The 22,384-nt window shown below is 40.3% G+C and overlaps 1 pseudogene; it reads right to left on the bottom strand.

Annotated features, from left to right (window-relative positions):
- Positions 1–1,122: 1,122 nt before the first annotated feature.
- Positions 1,123–21,765, bottom strand: LOC148028430 (uncharacterized; annotated as a pseudogene).
- Positions 21,766–22,384: the final 619 nt, after the last annotated feature.

Genomic DNA, 22,384 nt, shown 5'->3' with positions numbered 1-22,384 from the left:
TTCATCCACTGTGCATATGGGATTCTGTCTCTTTTCCTAGAATAAACTGCATCTTCCTAACCTAGCTGTTCCATACAAAGGGGCATACACAAGGTGTGATTGACAGATTCTCAACACCCTTTTCCCTTTTTACGTGGCCGGCCGTAGCCTAGGCCCTTTTTCCCATTTCCCACCATTCTAATTTATCCTATTCCCAACCAATGCGTACACTTTGCACAGGAGCGAGCCTGGTGCTCTTTTACAAGGATTTGGGAGTGCTTCCACATTTTAATGGTGCGCCTTTTACTCTTTTGTTGTCTCGAGGCGACACTGAGCTTTCTGAGGGTCGTGCCCGAACATTTAAATTTTTCAGGGTCTGGTTACCAGTCAAGGCGCCTTTTTCTACTTTTGTCCTGCGCCTTTTTTGCTATTTCCTTTTTTCCATCTTCCACTCCTTTGTGCTGTGGGAAACATGGTAACAGTGCGACAACGAGCTCAGCCAGAAGGTAGCATGGATGAAGGTTGGTTGGTGTCTGAGGCGCTAGTGGATATTTCATAATGGCTACCAATGGTGGATCCAGAAGACAACAATATACTATGGTCGCTAAAGGACAATGATAGACTGACCGAAGATGTGGTGGTTGGAAATGGGATAGAAAAAAGAATGGATGCTGCAATGGAGGAGAAGATGAATCGCTTTTGTATGTTGCACCATGTCTCTATGGAGACGTGGCTCACCAGGTAGTACCAGTTGATATCTCCTTCCTTAAGCATATGCTTATCAACAGAAAAAGAATCATAGACAATGGTAACATGATTCAAGGTAACCTAGACATCACCAAGAGCCAATTGACGCTTTGGTTTGTCAAGAATGTTGACTAGCTTTTTTCCATTGTGTATAAAATCTTGATCATGCATGCTTGAAACCTCTCTATTTGACAAGCTAGTTGAAAGAGGCCATCTATCCCATTTGATCTTGTATCTAGCACCGTGCTTATTTACATAATCATCCAACATCAATTTTCTTCATCGACTATCTCCATCTGATGCATGTCCAATAATCGGACATGCTGTCCATTTGAGCTTCTCATTCCACAATGCCAAAATTTCAATCCATTGTTTGTGAACAAAACTTGCATCAAATCAATTACAAGTGCAATGACCAACCACAACTAAGCGTGAAAGCTTTTCATGAAGTGGATTTGCAACAAAGACTCTTGCATAACCACCAATGATACAAGTCTCAAATGCTTTAGCAATCACATCATATCCAACTTTTCCTTCTCCAACTTTTATCATGGATGAAGTCCCACACTCATGGTTTGAAGACTTGTATCCATCAAACCCAATAAGAGTATCATCTTTAGGGTTCCACCTACAATGAAAATAGTAAATGTTATAAAATCTTAAAGTTCATCAATAATACTTTTTATGTGCCAAAAGAGAAAATATTATACATTTACCTTATTCATTTCTTTATGGTTGTCTCATCTTCCACTAGAATAAATGGAATACTTTCTATGATGCCATGTTTTTCTTTCTCCTTTTGATATATTTGAGCAATGGCATCAAATGTTTATCCGTGTATCCCTGGTATAAAGTGGGTAGCTTGTCTATGGCCCCTCTTTCTCATTGAGAGTGAAGGGCCATTTAGGTTATTACCAAGAAACTCATGCAGCCTTGGTCCACCCCACATCTTCGTAACTTCAAACAAAGCCTTTGTATTTGCACTGTATCATTGACCTTCCTTTGATCGTACCATATTTGTAGATACATCTTGTAAAAAGTCCCACAAAGCAGGCTTTCCACCAAATTTTCCTAATCTATGGGCTTCTATTATATTGTTACAAAATCTTTGGACATCTTTTCGATTTAAAAACTCCATGTTGGCTTTGCATAAGCTTCTCATTTTCACTGAAAGAACTACAAGCTGAGACTTACTCATCCATAACTTTAGAGTAAGTTCTTTTATATGTTTTTTGGCATCAATTGTTGTATTCCTAAGCTCTTGTCTAGTGAGATAGTCTAATCTTCTACCAAATCCAGTTCCCCTATTTCCTCTCTTCTCTTGTACTAGCTTCTCTCTGTATACTCTCATCCTAAAGTCATTAAGCCTAGATATACATTTGCAATGGCTACAAGAGAAGTCTCTAAATGGTTTCCCATTAGTTGAAACATGTAGACACTCAATATGACGAAAGCAACCATCTATTTGGAAACATGTTTTTCCATCCTCTAGATTTGCCCTAGTAAAAGGGTTTGAAAACCAAAGCTTACCACCACATTGATCATCTAATAAAGGTTTCACATTCATTTTCTTCTTGTTCACTACAATAAATGGACTCCATAAACCCCAACATAACAAGTTTAAACTTATTAATGGATTTCCATTGTCTTCATGCTTATTAAGAGAGTTCAATGGTGGACTTCCCACCTTTGTAGAGAACACAAATTTGCTTAGAGATGTTTGCTTTGGATCATGTACTAGTCCCTTTCGAGGACATCCACGTGAGCCTGTAAGTAATGGCTTGGATTTTTCCACCTCCTTTGAAAATGCCTTTGTGTGTAAAATTGACTTTGTGTGTTTAGTAAAAATAGTATATAAATCAGACCTTGGAGGGCATAGATGCAACCATGTATCATCATACTTGCACCTTACATGAGCAAAGCTTTTGTCTTTAAAATCATGCAATGTAGCTACAATCACCTCAAAATTTCAACCTACAAAAAAAAACTTATATTATGTAATAAGTCTAGTATTATAGAGCATCATGTAGTCTACAATCTCATTCTTATAAGATACAAAATTTTACATCTATAAACTCAAAGAAAGAAGATAAATAATACCTTCATGTTTCTCCATGTAATCATGCAACTTCTCTATCGAAGCCTCTATCTCTTTCCTATCATCTGATTCTTGCTCCATGGTTGTAAATTCTATATTCACCTTTTTAAGCCCTTGAAACATAAGATATTTTTTTTCATGCCATTTACCATCCAAAATGTGTGTTCTCATGAAGTTGGATAAACAAGTATATGCAGCATTCTTCCCTCCTAGTGTGCCCTTTTCCATAAAATGAGTTGCACTCATTACACCATATTCGAACTCGAGGTTCTCCATCAACATCTTCACTATGTAGTTCAAACCTATCATCCCTTGAGATTGTGGATTGTTTTAATTTTAGCCTTACTCTACTGCATTCTTGTTTCCAAGTCTCAAGAATGCTTGGACTTAGCAATTTACTTCCTAGCTTTGATGTGAGATGTCTTGAAGTGTCATTTTGTTCCTCATCAACATGTTCTAAACATTGTCGCTTATTTGAAGAAGCCAGTTCATTTATGATAGTATCACTCCTCGTGATATGAACTTGATGATGTTCACCAAGAGTCCATCGCTCCTCTTGTCGTTTCTTAACTAGATAGTTATCCTCGATGAAGTCAAAGGATCCATATATAAGCTCGTCACCCTCAATTTGTTTATGGATTTGAGCAAAGGTAGGTTTAGGTCTGTCTTTTCTTAGCCTCACAAGACCTAGATCTTCTTGACTTTCATTGAGGATCACTTGAATCTTGTAAAAACCCCATGAAGCCCAATTACCAAGTTTGTTATTTCTTAAGTAGGAACTGCATTCAACATTCAAAGGATATTATAAAAAGAGGAGTTCATTAGATAAGAAAACTTGATATTCCTAAGTGACATGTTTACTTGATATACCACACTAAGCACTCTTAAGTCTATGATATAATATCATGACATGATTAGTAATGCTTTTGTACATGCACTAGGGCTATCAATAGTGTTTTGAATTAGTAATACTCTTGTATATCATGACATGGAAGTGATTTCTCTTAAAAATTATAAACACACAACTAACTTAACCTTGAAGCACTAAAAGCACGCATGACATAGTCTAATGATACTCAACCAACAAATCCATGATGATCAAAGTGAAATAAGGAATTCAAGCTATCTACAAAAATTCAAATAAAGATAGTTCCATTGAAGAAAAACTTGGTTTATAAGATATATAATACCATCATTTCAAAATGATACATACAAAATAAAGAGCACACTTTCTAACATATGAAAATTTCCAAAAGGATATGTATCTCTAGACAATAAAGTAAAACTAGTCATGCTACATGGTATTGATGATGTAAAACTATATTTAGATAAAGCTTGGCTCCATTTCTTCCAAGGGATGCATAGCCAATTCGCCATTCATACCATGGCACTTACAGATATGCTCATTTATGTTGTCAAATGAAATCCTTTTTGATGGATCTACATTCATCATTTTATCTCCAAAAACATCAGCCAGGTGTCTAATCATTATCAAGGATGGAGAGATAACTTTCGTTACATCAAAGTTATCAGAAGCATCTTCATAGAAATATCAAAGCTCTCATAGTATCCAGCCAAGAGCATAAACATCAGTCTGTGGGCTATAACAACCATTCAATGTGGTGTCTTTCAACTCGGGCGCTAACCATTTTCTCCGTATATGGTCTACTTTGCATTGTTGTAGTTTTTTTGCATGCACTTCATCATTATTTGCACACCCTTGATGTGGCTTGGAAAATGCCTTTCTTTTCTCTGAGAAATCCAAAGCTGTTCCCCAATCTATAATCCCCACACGACAAACATCACCAACAAAATCTAATACAATATTGCCAGGATGTAGATTTGTGTGTAACCACCTTGCTTTGTGAAAACGACACATTCCCAAAATTAATGCATGTATAATAGATGTGATACATTTGCAAAATATATTTATTTGCACTATTTTATCACTTTTCAATTGAGTTTCTTCATCACACCTTCTTTTACCTGTACCCCAAGCATGAAATAACCTTGTAAAGCGATGTAGGCAGTTGAGTCATGAAACTTAAAAGATTTCCACCATTAAAATATGGTGTTATGGTCCATAGAGGTTCTTCTGTAGTCCTTGAAATCACACGTACTAACACTGGATGTCTGATCTGCATCACTATCTCTCTTCGTTGTTCTACTTGCCTTATATAGTCTTTTCCTCTATAACACTTTCCTGCATAGATCTTGTTGTGATCAAATCTTGCTACTCCTATAACCTTTACTTTGAATACCACACTACAAGCACCCTTTCCTAGTTTTTCCCCCAAACTATCTCATCTTCACTTAGATATGTCGTAGAGTAAACATGAGACGTACGTGCATAGTTACTTTGAAGGACATGTACTTCAGATATTGCCATTGAAGTGGTAGAATTTTGTTCCATAGCAACATATGGAGACCACATCTTTTTATCCCATGAAATTGACTTGTTTAAGCTTCGATCAGATTTTGATTCTACAACTCATGCTTCCGCATACAATGCATCTCATGCATGCATTTTTCCAACATCAAAATCTTGTTGGAAGCTAGGCTTACTAGTATTCCAAATTTCTAAAGATTTACAATCATGCTAGAGATCCATCTCATGGAAATAGCATCCAAATCCATACTTTCAACTGAACATGCAATCCTTGGGTTTTCTACATGTTTTTTTATTTGTGAAATCACATTACATCTTAGCATGTCTCTTTTTCTGATATTCCAACAAGCATCTCTCATCTCTTCTTCTTTCATAGAGCATATTTCTCTAAATAGCATGTATATGCATTTTTCCAAAAGTATCTTTTTATCTAGTTTACTTATATTACCTTGGACACTTGTTTTTCCCTCAACATCCATACCTAAAAGGTGAAACCAATAGAGCATATTGATAAGATCTCTGTGTGTGTGTGTGTGTGTGTGTTCCCTTCTTATGTAGTTAAAAATTTACTCTTAAATTTTGAGCTTAAGATGGATACTAATATGGATTATCGAGTAATTTCTTTGAAATGAGTATATGAACAATTATGTAGTGTTAAGAAGCACAAAGATAAAATCTACTAGCATTTTTTCACATTAGTTATATTTTTCTGTATATACATTAACCACACTAGATATGATATCCGTTAGTGCCAAAATCATAAAGACATGGGACATAGATACCATCTTTAGTGCAAGTCATCACTAGCTATTCTTCTTAAACTCCATAAATTGATCAACCTCATGCTTTATCAATAATCTTTATATCTCTTTAGTAATATTCTTTGTTGGATCGTGCATTAGGCTCCTATTAGATTATGAGTAGTTTATGTATAGTTACTACATTGGGTAACACGTTGCATAATAAGATTATGTAAACTTTGTCTCTTTAGATGTGAAAATAATGACACTAAATATAGTATCCTGTAGTGCCAAGCCAAATGGACTTGGGACATGGCTACCATGTTTTGTGTAATCCATTTCCAAAAGCAATAGTGTAAAGTACTATGTAGCCATAGTGTAAAGGATATATTCTCTCCTGAATGAATGCAACTTGAAAGTTCCAAAAAGGTTTTGAACTATATATAAGGTCATGTCAAATGTTAGAACTTGGTACTCCAATCAAGGATCATGTATGATTTGGACTATCATGATGGGTTATGTATTGGTTTAATTAACGTTCAATGGTCTTATATACAATATTTTCATAAGTTAAACACCTTCAAAAGATAATTGAAGAGAAAGAATCTCACTTATGAGCTAACCATATGGCCTCCTTGCAAGCCTCAGTGGCCACAACATACTCGATCTCAGTGGTAGAGAGAGTCGTACACTTCTGAACACTGGACATCCAAGAAAAAGGACCTCCAACACAGGTAAAGACATAGTCGGAAGTGGACTTTCTACTATCGGCATGTCCTGCATAATCGAAGTTTGTGTAGCCCACAACTCCTGTATCCTAGCTACCATAGCAAATACACATATCTATTGTGCCCTTCAGGTATCTCAAGATACCCTTTACGACATCCCAGTGCTTTTTGCCAGGTGTAGCCATATAGCATGCCACAATACCAACTGCAAAGGCAATATCTAGATGAGTGGCTATCATGGCATATATCGAATTTCCCATGGCTGATGCATAAGGGATCTTGACTATATCGGCCCTCTGCTCATCTGTCTGCGGACAATCGGCCTATGAAACCTTCACATAAGAAGGTAATGGACAACCAATAGGCTTTACGTCTTGCATGTGGAAACGCTCAAGGACTTTATGAATGCACTCCCTTTGTGAGAGGTATAGTAGTCCCTAATGCCTGTCGCGCTTAATGCGCATACCAAGAATGTGAGAGGCATGTCCCAAATCCTTCATCTAAAAGCTCTTCTTCAACTCAGATTTAAGAGCATCCAGCTCATCATGAGCTTTCCCTGCTATCAACATGTCGTCCACATAAAGTACCAAAATAAGCAATGAGCCATCACGTGCTTTCTTTGTGTAAAGATGCGGATCCATAGCACTTATGTTGTAGCCCTGTGATTGCATAAAGGCATCAAACTTATGATACCACTCCCTAGGTGGCTCCTTCAAGCCATAAAGACTTTTGTTCAACTTGCACACTAGGTGCTCCCTGCCAGGTTTTGCAAACCTTTAGGCTACTCCATCTATATCTCATCATGCAAATCCCCATGCAAGAATGCAATCTTGACATCCATCTAGTACAAGTCCAAGTCAAGTTGCGTGACTAAGGCCAAAACTAAGCATAGGGTGGTCATCTTGACCACAAGAGAAAAGACTTAATCAAAGTCAACTCCATGCTCCTGTTTAAAACCCTTAGTGACAAGTCTTGTCTTATATGCCGGCTTGGGGTTTCCAAGGGTGCTTTTCAGCTTGTACACCCATTTGCATGGCAAAGCCTTCTTTCCCTGAGGCAGTGCAACCAAATCCCAAGTCATATTCTTGTACAGGGAGTCTATCTCAAACTACATAGCCCTCTCCCACCAGGAGTGTCTATTACCCCTTCACATAGCCTCATCATAGGTGAGAGGCTCTCCTGCATTTGTAACTAAGACATAATGCATTGAGGGCTCAAATCTATCAGGTGGACGTCTATCTCTAGTAGACCATCTCACGGCAGGCTCTGTAGCCAGTCCAACACCCTGGTCATATGTACAAACTACTGCAGCAGGTTGTCCAACTGGCTGTGCACGAGCACATGGCTCCTCCTAGAATATAACCATGCATATCTCTACCACCTTCTCAGGCTGTCTATGCATCTTGTCTTCATGGAAGACTACATCATGGCTGTGGATGACTTTCCATGCTTGCGGATCCTAGAGGCAGTAACTCATCTCACCTGCATCCCTATAGCTAAGGAAAATGCATTTGACACTCTTAGGATCCAACTTAGTATACTTGTCTTTGGGCACATGGCAGAATGCCTCACATCCAAAGACACGTAGATGCGCATAAGATGGAGGTTTCCCAGTTCATACCTCCTCTGCAACCTAGAAATCCAAACCACTAGAAGGTGATCTGTTTATGACATGCATAGCTGTACTGATTGCCTCAGTCCAAAATCTCTGTGGTAAGCCTGCATGGCTAAGCATACTTTGTACATGATCATGGGTGGTTCTATTCATCCGCTCAGCCAAACCATTCTGGGGTGGGGTATAGGGGGCGGTCAATTTATGCTTAATACCCCTCTCATCACATAGTTTCTCAAAAGCACATGACACATATTCTCCCCCATTGTTAGTCCTAAGGCATTTCAGCCTATGCCCAATCTGGTTTTCAAAAAATGCAAGCCATCTCTGAAATACAACCAAGACAACGGACTTGAGCTTAATGGGATAAGCACATACATTACACGAAAAATCATCAATGAACGTCACAAAATACTTTGCAACACCCATACACTGACAGGGCATGGACCCACAGACATCTAAATGTACTGATGCCAGGGGCTCACTCATGCATGTCCTACTAGAATTCTTATGTGTATTCCTAGTCCGTCTACAATAAATATCCTAGTTCGTCTACAATAAATACAATGCTCATATGAATCAAAACATGTGTAGTCAAGGGGTAGTAAGTGCTGCAAACCAGAAAGCATTTTCATTCCCTTCAAGGACATATGGCCCAAATGGGCATACCGAAGAGATACATGTGGGATGGAACCCACTCATAAAACATGGTCAACAGAGGACCCATAAACTACAAGAGGATAGAGGCTGGTAGCTTTGGCACCTCTAGCAAGCACAAGTCTGCCACCCACAGGTGATCTTCCAAGTAGAATCCCCAAATGAAACATGAAACTCAGCATTAGCATCATCAAGCTACCCTGCACACATAAGACTGTGTGTAAGTGTAGATACATGATGTACATCCTCTAACAGAAAAGTACTGCCAGTAGAGAACTGTAGCCGTACATCCCCAATGCCAATAATAGCAAGTGACTTGTCATCACCCAAGCAAATTGAACCAGAGACAGTGTGGTAGGAGTGGAACCACTCACAGCATGATGTAACATAAAATGAAGCACCAAAATCCAAAAGCCAGCACTGCGCATACATAGAGTGAACATCGGTCAACGATGTAGCATCACAAGAACTAGCTGCAAGTATGTACTACTCATTGGAGTCATCAGTCTGCATGACATTTATCTCCTCGATTTTCACATTGGATTTTGTAGGCATAATGCTATGATCAGAGGACTTTTCCTATACTTTGACTTTCCCCTTCTCTTTGCACTTCTCATTGCGCAACTCATGACACGGTGGGTGTATATGACCCTTTTTCCTGCAATGATGACATGTCACATTAGAATTGTTGCACAACTTACCACATGACTTAGACCTAGACTTCTACGAGTCTCTGCCACGACCGTTCCCACGGTCATTCTTGCCATTACCATCTCTGCTTCTAACAGTCAAAGCTTGCAACACACGAGAAGTTCTTATGGTTGATCTCTTCCTGTAGAAGAGCACTCTCTACATCAAGCAAGTTCAAAATAGTAGTAGGAGCATATAAGGCAGTGAGGAATACATCCCATGACTCACTTAGAGTCCCAAGAAAAAACAATGGAGTAACCTCATCATTAAAGGTAATACCATGCGAAGTCAAGTTCTTGAGAATAGCATGGAACTGGCTCAAATGAGTAGACATTGTCATATTTTCCTTCATGCACACGTCCATAAGCTGCTTCAACGAATACATTTGACTTGCTGGACTTTTCTTGTCATAAAGGTTCTTAATTTTATCCTAAAGCTGCCAAGCACTTTATACTTCCTCAACCACATTGTAATGCACCTGTTCAGTGAGAGACAAGATGAGAGTGGACTTACATAACTCATCAAGCTCATTCCATTCGTCATCAGCCATAGTTTCAAGCTGCTCGCTATGCATCCTTAGAGGCTTTATCTGAGATTTCTACACCAATACCTGCCAAACTTGGCTCTTCCAATAGGCATAATTCGTACCATGAAGCTTACTGATGTTGAAGATAGCACTCTTAGTGGAAGAAGAACCCATAATGTAGTCCAAAATAGTGCAGACAATTCAACACTGCTTGTTGCTTTTTGTTGTAAACAGCCAAAAATACCACCAAAACCAAGGCAAAATGACCACGAACTGATAGCTAATGATGTTTCCCACCAAGTACCATCAAAAGTACATAAATTTAGGATGATTCAACATCAAAATTTCACATTAGTCCATACATAACTACTTGTTGTAATAAATTATAGCTAGATACAATGAGAGCAAATTGTAGGCAAAATCAATGCACCAAGTCACCATTGACTGTCAAAGCATAACCAGCATAAAAAAGAATGCATAAATCAGCATATGATAGTCATACAAACATCGAGCAAACACCCAAGCATGTCAAATGAATCCATCAGTAAGCCGGCACACCCCCTATGTAATAGGACAAAGTGTACACAACACTGGCAAGACCTGACACAAAGAGGTGTGTGCTCAAGGAGTGCAAAGCCCAAATCAGCCCAAGTACATGTATACGGACCATGGCATATCAACCATGCAACATCCAAGTGAAGAAGATCCTAGTCTCAGAAGACTCAAAGCTCAATAGCATAAACCACCTGCTCAATGTCTGTCAAACATTCAACAATGCTCCCACTAGGACAAAAGTCATATGAATCAAGCCAAGAAGCTCAAGAAGGGCATATAAGAGCACCAATGACAAAAGATCCAAGACCAAACATCAATAATACATCGTGAGCATATAGGCTATGTAGCCTCCAATTAGAGAATCCAGAGACATCAATTGTATCCCAAATAAAACTCTAGCAAGCCAAGAAATATCCCAAGTAAGTTCCCAGAAGCCATATGCATGCCAAGACAAGGCACTAGACTTAGCAATCCGCTCCAAACAATATAAGTAGCATGTAGTAGTGGCATAGGCCAAGCATATCAAGACCGGTTGGTCAGACATAGGTAACATACATGCCATATGTACATCCAAGACAAAGCATCAAATGCATTCCAAAGTTGAGCTTAAGCTCAAATCAAGACCCGGAACCAAAGACAAGCTCGATGTCATACCCCGAAGCTCAATACTTCATTGCATATCCCAAAACAAATAAGCATAACCAATCTGGAGGTAAAATAACCTATCAACCAAGGTAGCATAAATCCCAACCAACAACAAAGTGTCGGCATTCAAATCAAGGCTCAATAGCTCTCAAATAGCATATCCAAGCATAAACCATGATAACCAAGCATCAATACATCCAACAGGACACTCGAATGTCAACAAATAGCATTATGCATAAGCCGTCCCTAATAAAACCTTACCGGCCCAAACAATTGAGGGCTGAAATGATAAACGGGTTTTCTCTTACCCATCCAACCTCCAATCCTCACTAAGAGAACTAAAGAGGGGCACCACCTAGCCAAGGGGAGGATGGGCTAGGACATCCTTTTTCTCAAAGAGAATCAAGAGAACCAAGACACAAATTTATAAGAGAGAATATATGTACTAGACACCATATTAGAATATGAGAGAGAGAGATGAGAGGAGAGGGAGATAATAGGAGAAGAGATAGAGGAAGCTTGCCATTATGCTACATGGAGTGAGAAGATGAGAAGAGAGGGAGATAATAGGAGAAGAGGTAGAGGAAGCTTCCATTATACTACATAATAAAAGAACTTACTCATAGCTTACCTCACAGAGATGAGGGTATTCTAGAGTGCTCTCATGGGCTTGTCATTGTCCTCCTTCCTCTTTTCATTCTCCATGAGCTCTTTATATAGCCTCCATGAGAGATTAGATTAAGCTAATATTCCTAATTAACATAATCCTAGATGATGTATGGCATCTTTGAAAATATGGAGAGTAGTGGATGGGACAAGTCCCCACCTTGGTCATCATGCAAGAAGCCAAGGGTGGTAGTAGACAAAATAGAGAAATGGAGCTAAATTACAAGAGGTGGAAGCCCAAAGTACATTATTATAATATATTTACAAGAAGGATAGAGTGGAAAGTTGGTGTGGTGAAAGAGAGAAGCAAATTGCATATAGCCAGCAGTCTGTGCCTTCATAACTTCAAATCCGTGAAGAATCTGAAAAAAGTTTCTTCTGCAACTTTGTAGACCTGGTCAAAACCGATCGAGCATCGTGGGAATTTTCTTGAAATTTGCTTTTTCTTGGAAGTTATTGAGATTATAAAAAATGGCTTCCAAAAGCTGCTTTGACTTTAGTCCCCCATATATATATAAATACATATAAGCATGTGACAAAAGGGGTCCATGCTTGTAAGCTTTTGTGCAAGATCCAAATGACACCATGATGTGGATATTGACTTGTATGCTAGGGTGAGGTGTCCTCTAATGATGGTGATAGATTCCAAATCTTAGTGATGCAGACGGAGCCCATGTGTAGTTGGAGGCTAGTCCTTTGAAAAATCTATGCACTCACTCAACTCCTAGGTGTAATCCATTTTCATCTTCACTAAGATAACCATTCCTTTTACCCTTTACATTGACATGCCTCCTAAGAACTTGTTCCCGCCATTTGCTAGAGTTATCATAATCGAGAAGCAATGTAGCATACCTAGTGCTTGAAGAGTAAACCCAAAGTGATATGGTAAGCTCTTGATAGGGGCTTTGGCCAAATTTTGTGGTAATAATCTGGGTTGTAAAAAACCCGGATCATTAGCCCTCCCCTTAGGCTAGAGGTATTCATGCCTCTAGCTTGATAATGATGGTCCAATAGAGCAAGGAGGACTGCAACCCCTCATTGGTGGCTCTTCATTGAATGAGTGCTCCAAAGTGTTCATATTTCTTTGAAAATAAGGCTTCAGTCGCGCCATCCATTTACCCTTGTCTTGTGAACCTTCTCATCCATGTCACCTAGCTTATAGCTGCCATTTGGATATCTCCTTATGACCATGAATGGCCCTTCCCACTTGAACACAAGTTTAGCATCCTTTCTATTATCAAAGAGGTTATCATAGCGTAACACAAGTGATCCTTCCCTTATGTGTTTGCTAGCCAGCTTCTTTCTTAAATGTCTTCCTCCTCTCTTCAGCCTGCATGGAATAGTGTTGGACTGTTGCTTCTGTGTCTAATTCTAGCCTCTCTAGATCCAAGATCCTATCCTCTAACTTCTTATCTTGATTCTTCTCTCGATTGGCTACTAAAACATGCAAACTGGCCAGTTCCACCTCTATAGGAAGCAAAGCATCTTGGCCATAGACGAGGTGAAATGGAGTATAGTCAAGTGAGGTTCTGAATGAAGTCATGTAGGCCCAAAGAGCTGCACTCAATTTTTTATCCCAGTGCTTGGGGTGCATGTGTACTTACTTGGTAATTATCTTACAAATCAGCCCATTTACTTTTTCGACCAAACCATTACACTGTGGGTAGTAGGGAGTAGAATGCCTGTGCTTGATTTATAGCCTTCCCATTAGCTCCCCTACTAGGTTCACCCTAAAACTAGGACCCCGATCAGAGATAATTTCCAAAGATGTGCCAAACTTGTAACAAATATTTTCAAACACAAATTTTCCCACTTCTTGGGCTGATGATCCTACTAGTTGCTGAAGCCTCTGCCCACCTCGTCATGTAGTCCACGCCCATTATGATGTATTCCTTACCAGATTGAGTTTGTGGGAGTGGCCCTATTGCATCAATCCCCCATTTCTCAAATGGGCCATATGTAGTTATGGGATTTTGTTCCTCATGCACTAGCTTCCTTGGTCCAGCCTTTTGGCAATCGTCACAAGTGTGTTGCACATCTCGATGTAGACTAGGCCACACAAAACCGGCTTGGAGAATCTTCCTGTTGGTTATTTCTTGAGCAAAATGTCCGCCACAAACCCCCTCATGGTAGCTCTTAATCACATCCATAATCTCCTTTGCTGTTGGCACCCTTCTAAGCACTGTATCCTTTCCTTTGCAATACAACACATCATTTATCAAGCGATATTTGGTGGCCTTAGTAGCCAGCCACCTTTTCTCACTCTTACACATATGTATAGGTACCTCACCATGCTCAAGAAAATAAAGCACATCTTGTAGTTGAAACTAACCCTGAAACAAGGGAAGCTTTACTGCAATGATACCCGCCATTACCTCTTTCAATTTTTCAGCTGCTGCTAGAGCATCTGCGTTGCCATTTGTGCGCCTTGGCACAAAATAGATTTGGGCTTTCTGTAGCTTTCTCATGAGAGTTTTAGCTTCCCTCATTTTCACTGCTAAGTTATCATTTTTACAAGCCCAGATTCCTTTCATTTGCTTAACAATTAGCATAGAATCCCCAAAAACATTAAGTCGAGTGACACCATGTGAGAGACACCACCTCAAACCTAAAAGCAAGGCTTGATATTCTGCCTCATGGTTAGAATGGACATCCTCCAAGCTGATACCTTTTCCATAAAGTTTGTCACCTTCGGGACTGAACACCACTATTCCTACTGCCGCTCTGTCTTTAATACGCTTGTACGCCCCATCGAAGTAGAGGGCATGGGCATTCTCCACCCATGGCGGCTCCTCAAGAGAAGGTGTCTCCTCTTTTACCTTTCCCTTATCCTTTTCCTTCTTTTTATGGCATTTATGGGTCAACAAATCAGCTAGGCAAGCTCGAGTAGAATCCTTCACCTTGAAGGTGTAGTCAAACTCTTGGAGTTGTATCACCCACTTAGCGATTCTGGCTGAAACATCCATGTGTTGTAAGGCATAGGGAAAATGCTCTTCTGTCGTGATGACTGTGAATGGCCTAGGGAGAAGATAAGGACGAAACTTTCTTATAGCAAACATTAGAGACAAAACCATCACCTCAACCATCTTGTACCCTCGTTCCGATGCTGTCATTACTCTACTAGAAAGTAAACCGGTGTCATTAGGCCAGTTTTAGCATCCTTTTGTATTAGTGCTGCCCCTAGAGCATCTTCCCCAAAACTCGGATTGACAAAAAACTCCTGATCCCAACAAGGCTGTAAAATTATAGGAAGGGTGCTAAGAGCCTTCTTCACCTCGTGAAAGCACCTTTCGCTTTTGTCACTGCACAGGAGCTCCTCAAAGTGGGTTAACTGTTGTAGTGGAAATATTAATTGGGAGAGGAGATGAATGAACCGCCCCATATATCGCACCTTCTGAATGAAAGAGGTTAGTTGCTTCACAGAAGATGGTGATGGCATCACCAATAGGGTCTTAACTTTGTTTGGATCTGCTTCAATGCCCCTCTCACTTACGACATGCCCTAACAAAGTTACACTGCTTTTGCCAATGCGACACTTCTCATGGTTTAATTGCCTCCCCATTTGTGCAAGGCGGTTGAAAGCTTCATCCACCTTTCCTAGATGTAAAGCCTTAGAACTATAAATACAAAAATCATCAATAAAGACCCTGATGGATTTCCCAAAATATGGTTGGAAGACATAATTCATGAATCGCTGGAAGGTAGCTGGGGCATTTGTTAATCCAAATGGCATTACTTTGTAAGCAAAACAACCCCAAGGTGTAATGAAGGTGGTCTTCTATTGATCCTCCTCAGCTATTCGGATCTGGAAATAACCTGAATACCCATCACAAACAGTGTATCTCTCATGCTCGGCCACCTCGTTGAGTATTTCATCCTGAAAGGGAAGAGGAAAGTGATCTCTCTTAGTTGCAGCATTTAGCGGCTTGTAATCCACACAAATCCTCCATTTTCCATTCTTCTTGGGTATTACCACCACAGGTGAAATCCACTCTGAGTCCCCTATTGGATAGATGAAGCCTGCCTTCAAAAGTCATTGCACCTCAGTGAGTAGAGCGCTTTGTTGAACTACTCCCAATCGTCGTAGTCGCTGCACCACTGGTCGTGCTCCCTCTTTTAGATTAATGTGATGTTGTACTGCTGTCACACCTGTGATGTGTTCATAATCAGAAATAAAAAGTGCAGAGTGTTTTATCACCACTTCCATGTAGGCTGCCTTCTCCTCAACTGATAGATCCTTAGCCAACATTTTTTCTAACCCCTCCTTCTCGACCTTTGGAAGCTGCTGCGGAATTTCACTACTAGAAGGCCCTTTTAATGTAATCCCCATCATTTCTAGAGAGCTTTCTTTCTCCTCATTAGAAGACTCTCCCTCTGTCATAGATGACCAACCTTCGCTAGAACTCCATTCATCAGGGGTGGTCTCTAGCACAAGATCCTCATGTCGGCCCTCCTTCATGTTGTAGATAGTGCTCTTCCAATTTTTATCCAGCCCCTTTTGTGGCCTTAGCTCTAAAGCCTCTGTCTCCCAATCTTGTCTAGCTTTCATTCCCATTAGCCATGGTCGCCCAAGAATGAGCTGATAGTCGTCCCCCTTCACTGGCATCACATACATGTCAAGCTCCAATTACACTCCACACACCTTTACCTTAACTTTCTTTATAACTCCCAAACAATTTACTACTACATTGTTAGCCATTTTGGCCCCAAATTTAGTAGTTTCATTTACCTCTAATCCCAAACGATGCATCACCTTTTCCGTCATGACACAAATCTCTGCACCTCCATCCACATATGTCTTTGACACTCTCTGCCCATTGATTTCGGCTTCCACTAGAGGCACAATATCTTTCATCTTTCTAGCCTGGATTGCATTCACATGTCTATTCTTCATGGATCTAATGCTTACCATCTTTGACCATTGTCGTCGCACTGTTGGAGATAGATGTAGTAATTGTGGCTATGAAATTTTTGGCCCTTGATTCCTCACATCAGCAAGCAAATCATAAGCTCTAGTACCTTTACCCAGGGAAAAATCATCTGGCTCAATGTGTCGGCGTGAGCGAGCCCTCCTCTTTTTACTGTTGCATGTCTTTGCAGCCATTGATGACTCTGCCTCCTCTTCCATATTTTCAACCTCCTTTGGTGGTGTAGGCTCCATTCTCTCAATTCTCCGGGCTTTCTTCACCGGCATTGCTTCAACCTCTACTACTTTGGCCTTCCCTTTGACATCACTCTCATCTAAACTAATTATCCTAACATCATGATTCTCTGGCGGTTGGACAGGCAAGGACGGCACCTCTGCAAGTGGTTGAGGATGCTGGAGAACTTGAACCGGCGGTGGAGGCCCTAGATTCGATGGAACAAACCTTTCCCTAGGTGGTGTCACTTGTTGTCCCCTCCTTCTTGGTTGGAACCCATTTCCTCAAAAACGCCTAGGATGAGGGCAAACGTACAAACCATGGCCAGTCTCCCCACAATTATAGCAAACATACTCTCTTTCTTGCCTCCTTGGACCTCGATTGCCTTCATTTATGAGGGGAGAGGGCCACACTCCTTGCACCAAATTTAATGAAAGGCTTTAGGAGCTCTTACTGTGGTATCTCTGGTTCAGGTGGGGTCTCTTCTATTTCTCTAGGCCTTGGCATGGTTGGTAAAACCTGTATGGGCTCAACTCCCCCCTTCAACTGGGCTTGATACTTCAATTTTCTATCTTTCTCCCTCGCATAAGTGACTGATTCTTCATAGGATGTGGGAAACTTTCCTTTGACCTTCTCCCTTGGTAGAGGATTGAGTCCGGCTAGAAAACAGTCTTTCTTAAGGCAATCAGGTACTCTTTCTTCCTCGGCTAAATAGGCTGTCCATTTATCCCACAATTTTATAAACATGCCTTCATATGCTTGGTACTCCCCTGGTAAGGTTTGGCAAAGATCTAAGAGTTGTCTCCAAATATCTTCAGGTGGCTCTGTATCTTGGTACTTGTGCATGAATGCAGTCTTGAGATCCTCCCAATTACCCCTTGTAGCCTTTGAGAGAGCTTGATACCACACTCGAGCATCACCCTTTAGAACTAAAGGGAATGTCCGTACTTTGGTTGCTTCATCATCCCAGCCTATGACTAGGAAGGCCATTTCTAAGTCATCCAAAAAGTCCAGACATTTTTCCCCTTTGTGCCCAAAAAAACTTGGAAAAGCCATGATAGGAAGATGTTGATCTAGCTCAATACAAAATAAATATGAACACGTCTAGGCCCAAGTCATATCTTATTAAGGGTAGAATAAATGGATTTATAGATGCATTAATCTCAACAAGACGACGAGGGCCTAATAAGACCCTTATAATATTTTGAAACCTGAGCTTTGTGCTAATGATTATATGCACGGTTTGTCTAGCAAGTGGACGAATAGGTCCATACAAATCCCTATGGTTCATGGGATACACTTAGAGTAGTATGAATATGTGCACATTAAAGGAGATGTTATAATCCAAAATAGGGAGTATTATGGGATCAGGGGACAACAAGATCTCTCTCAATCTCTCAGCTCCAAAATAGAAGACCAACCTTTGCTGAAAATGTATCTTTCTACTAATGCACACATCCACCCGAATGTTTTGAACCGATTGAAAGTTGTAGAAAGTAGGAGTAGTCATTTATGCATTAACTACAAATTTTTACTACAAACTTTCATAAAGCGTGTTGTTGAAGATATGGCCTCTTAGATCCCACCATTCGAGAGATGTGAAGGATTTGCTCACCACTAATTAGCATAGCTTTTGTGTGACCATCATCAGCCTTGTAAAGTTCATAGGCTTTGATAGCTATCTTCTCAATTACTTTGAGTCTTCTTACTAGTAGTAGTTGATGCGCATCACCATATGTAGCCTCTCGCCAATACCGCACACCATTGATGTGTAACTCACCCTCCAAAAACTTGTTAATCCTCGAATTTGAAAGCGCCTTCACCACTTGAAGACGAAGCTCCTTAGGGAGTGTCTTTACACTAGACACCAAGCACTCAACACAATGCCTTGACCTAGAGACTTGATGAGAACAAGATTTCTCATGAAGCAAAGAAGGGTGTGTGTAATTAACTTGCTTTACCCGCATACGTGCCATTTGTCGATAAAGATCCTTCTTCTCTTGAGCTTCTTTTGGAGACCATAGCGGTACTCTTGAGCAGTGAATCCCTTGAATAGGGTTTGATGAAGATTCCTTCTTAGTGATTTCTTGACAAACACTCGTTGAAGAAGAGGACAACTTCTTAGCTGTTTCTTTCTTCATAGAAGTTGTAGAGCATAGCTTGAGAACTCCTCTATGGAGGCAACAAAAATGAGGGCTAAAATGATGAACGGGTTGCCTCTTACCCATCCAACCTCCAATCCTCACTAAGAGAACTAAAGAGGGGCACCACCTAGCCAAAGGGAGGATGGGCTAGGGCATCCTTTTTCTCAAAGAGAATCAAGAGAACCAAGACACAAATTTATAAGAGAGAATATATGTACTAGACACCATATTAGAATATGAGAGAGAGAGATGAGAGGAGAGGGAGATAATAGGAGGAGAGATAGAGGAAGCTTGCCATTATGCTACATGGAATGAGAAGATGAGAAAAGAGGGAGATAATAGGAGAAGAGGTAGAGGAAGCTTCCATTATACTACATAATAAAAGAACTTACTCATAGCTTACCTCACAGAGATGAGGGTATTCTAGAGTGCTCTCATGGGCTTGTCATTGTCATCCTTCCTCTTTTCATTCTCCATGAGCTCTTCATATAGCCTCCATGAGGGATTAGATTAAGCTAATCTTCCCGATTAACATAATCCTAGATGATGTATGGCATGTTTGAAAATATAGAGAGTAGTGGATGGGACAAGTCCCCACCTTGGTCATCATGCAAGAAGCCAAGGGTGGTGGTAGACAAAATAGAGAAATGGAGCTAGATTACAAGAGGTGGGTGCCCAAAGCACATTATTATAATATATTTACAAGAAGGATAGAGTGGAAAGTTGGTGTGGTGAAAGAGAGAAGAAAATTGCATATAGCTAGCAGTCTGCGCCTTCGTAACTTCAAATCCGTGAAGAATCTGAAAAAAGTTTCTTCTGCAAATTTGTAGACTAGGTCAAAATCGATCGAGCATCGCGAGAATTTTCTTGAAATTTGCTTTTTCTTGGAAGTTATTGAGATTATAAAAAATGGCTTCCAAAAGCTGCTTTGACTTTAGTCCCCCATATATATATAAATACATATAAGCATGTAACAAAAGGGGTCCATGCTTGTAAGCTTTTGTGCAAGATCCAAATGACACCATGATGTGGATATTGACTTGTATGCTAGGGTGAGGTGTCCTCTAATGATGGTGATAGATTCCAAATCTTAGTGATGCAGACAGAGCCCATGTGTAGTTGGAGACTAGTCCTTTGAAATATCTATGCACTCACTTAACTCCTAGGTGTAATCCATTTTCATATTCACTAAGATAACCATTCCTTTTACCCTTTACATTGACATGTCTCCTAAGAACTTCTTCCCGCCATTTGCTAGAGTTTTCATAATCGAGAAGCAATGTAGCATACCTAGTGCTTGAAGAGTAAACCCAAAGTGATATGGTAAGCTCTTGATAGGGGCTTTGGCCAAATTTTGTGGTAATAATCCGGGTTGTAAAAAACCTGGATCACAATGTATAGCAGTAAGTCCCTATATAAATTGAGCTATGAAAGCTCAAACAAAGTCCCAAAGCATCTCAAAACATTGGGCAAACATACCCAAAGTATCTGGTATCAAATATCAAGCCTCAAGAGTATCACATAAGCTAAGAGCATGACATTTTCTTCTTGTAAATCAACTCAAATCTGTTGTATAAAATGATATGATTAGAATTTGGCAGATCTGACATCACCATTGCATCTGAAACATGCCAAAATTCCAAATTAGACTCGTACCTTACCTAAATCGGGTTCCGGATGCCCGAGATATGAGAAAAAATGGAATTTTTGAGCCAGATTTTGAAACATGCGCAAAAAAAAGTGAGTTAACTGTGGGTCCTGCTAGCTATGCTGAGGATAAGGGGGAAAATGGGGGCATACAAGGTGCCCAATGAAGCCAAGGAATACCTGCAAAGAGTCTATGAGGGCTGGGGAGAGGCGAGAGATGAAATCTTACCTCGAGGGGAAGAAGCCATGGCTGGCATTGAAGCTCCAAGCTCTAGGTATTCAATCCGAGCTGAAGTAATACTGGGCCAAGCTCCATGATCAAGCTCTAATCCAAAGCTCTGATACCAATTGAAACATGAGAAGAATTGAAGCTTGCTTAGAAGTGAGCTATGGCGGGGAGCAAGAGCAAGAAGAGAGAGAGACACAAATGGGAACTCCAACAGTCACAATGTGTGACTGGGCCTTCCTTTATTTAAACTATCACTAAAAGAATAAAGAATAAAGTGATGGTAATACACAAGCGGCTAGGCAGGGGTGCCTTTACCCCCAACACAGCCATTCTCAGATTCATGGCAAGACCTTCATGGTATGTATTTTTTAGCTCCCACCTTCCCGCCCTTTACCACTTATTCTTGGGTACTCTTGGGCTCTTGTGAGCTCTATCAAGAGCAAAACTTTGGCTCAACACTTGGACAGACAAAGGAATACATGGGGCAACCATATCTCATTCTCATTGGAGCTCCTATGCCTCCTGTCTTACCTGGAGCTCTTTGAAGCTAGCTTGGGCCTATTGTAGGCCATCTTTAGTACCTTACCCAAGCCCCCCATCAGCCATATTGAAGCACAAATATGTTGCTACCCTGCCATGCTGGTTGTGCCTATTTTATGCAAGCTTGGACTGCATCTACCTACTCCATAGCTTGGTTCTCTAGTCATTACCCTCTTCATTTGGCAGTTATTCATGCCTGCTAATGTTGGTTGCAATGTATTGATGCTTCTCTTGAGCTTTGAAAATTTGATTTGAGCACACATTGGATGTTGCATGGTTGATATGATGTGGTCTGCATACATGTACTTGGACTAATTTGGGCTTTGTACTCACTGAGCATACACCTATTTGTGTCAGGTCTTACTAGTGTTGTGTACACTTTGCCCTATTACACAAGGGGTATGCCGACTTACTAACAGATTCATTTGACATGCTTGGGTATTTTCTCAATGTTCGTATGACTATCACATGTTGATTTATGCCTACTTGGTGCTGGTTATGCTTTGACAGTCAGTGGTTGACTTGGTGCATTCATTTTGCCTAAAATTTGCTCTCATTGTACCCGGTTGTAATTTATTACAGCAAGCAGTTATGCATGGACTAACGTGGAATTTTCATGCTGAATCATCCTGATTTTATGCACTTTTGATG

This window comes from Lygodium microphyllum, chromosome 12, assembly GCF_053477565.2.
Source record: "Lygodium microphyllum isolate KBCC chromosome 12, Lygodium_microphyllum_v1.1.10, whole genome shotgun sequence".
NCBI lineage: Eukaryota > Viridiplantae > Streptophyta > Polypodiopsida > Schizaeales > Lygodiaceae > Lygodium > Lygodium microphyllum.
This window is presented reverse-complemented; position numbering and strand designations above follow the sequence as displayed.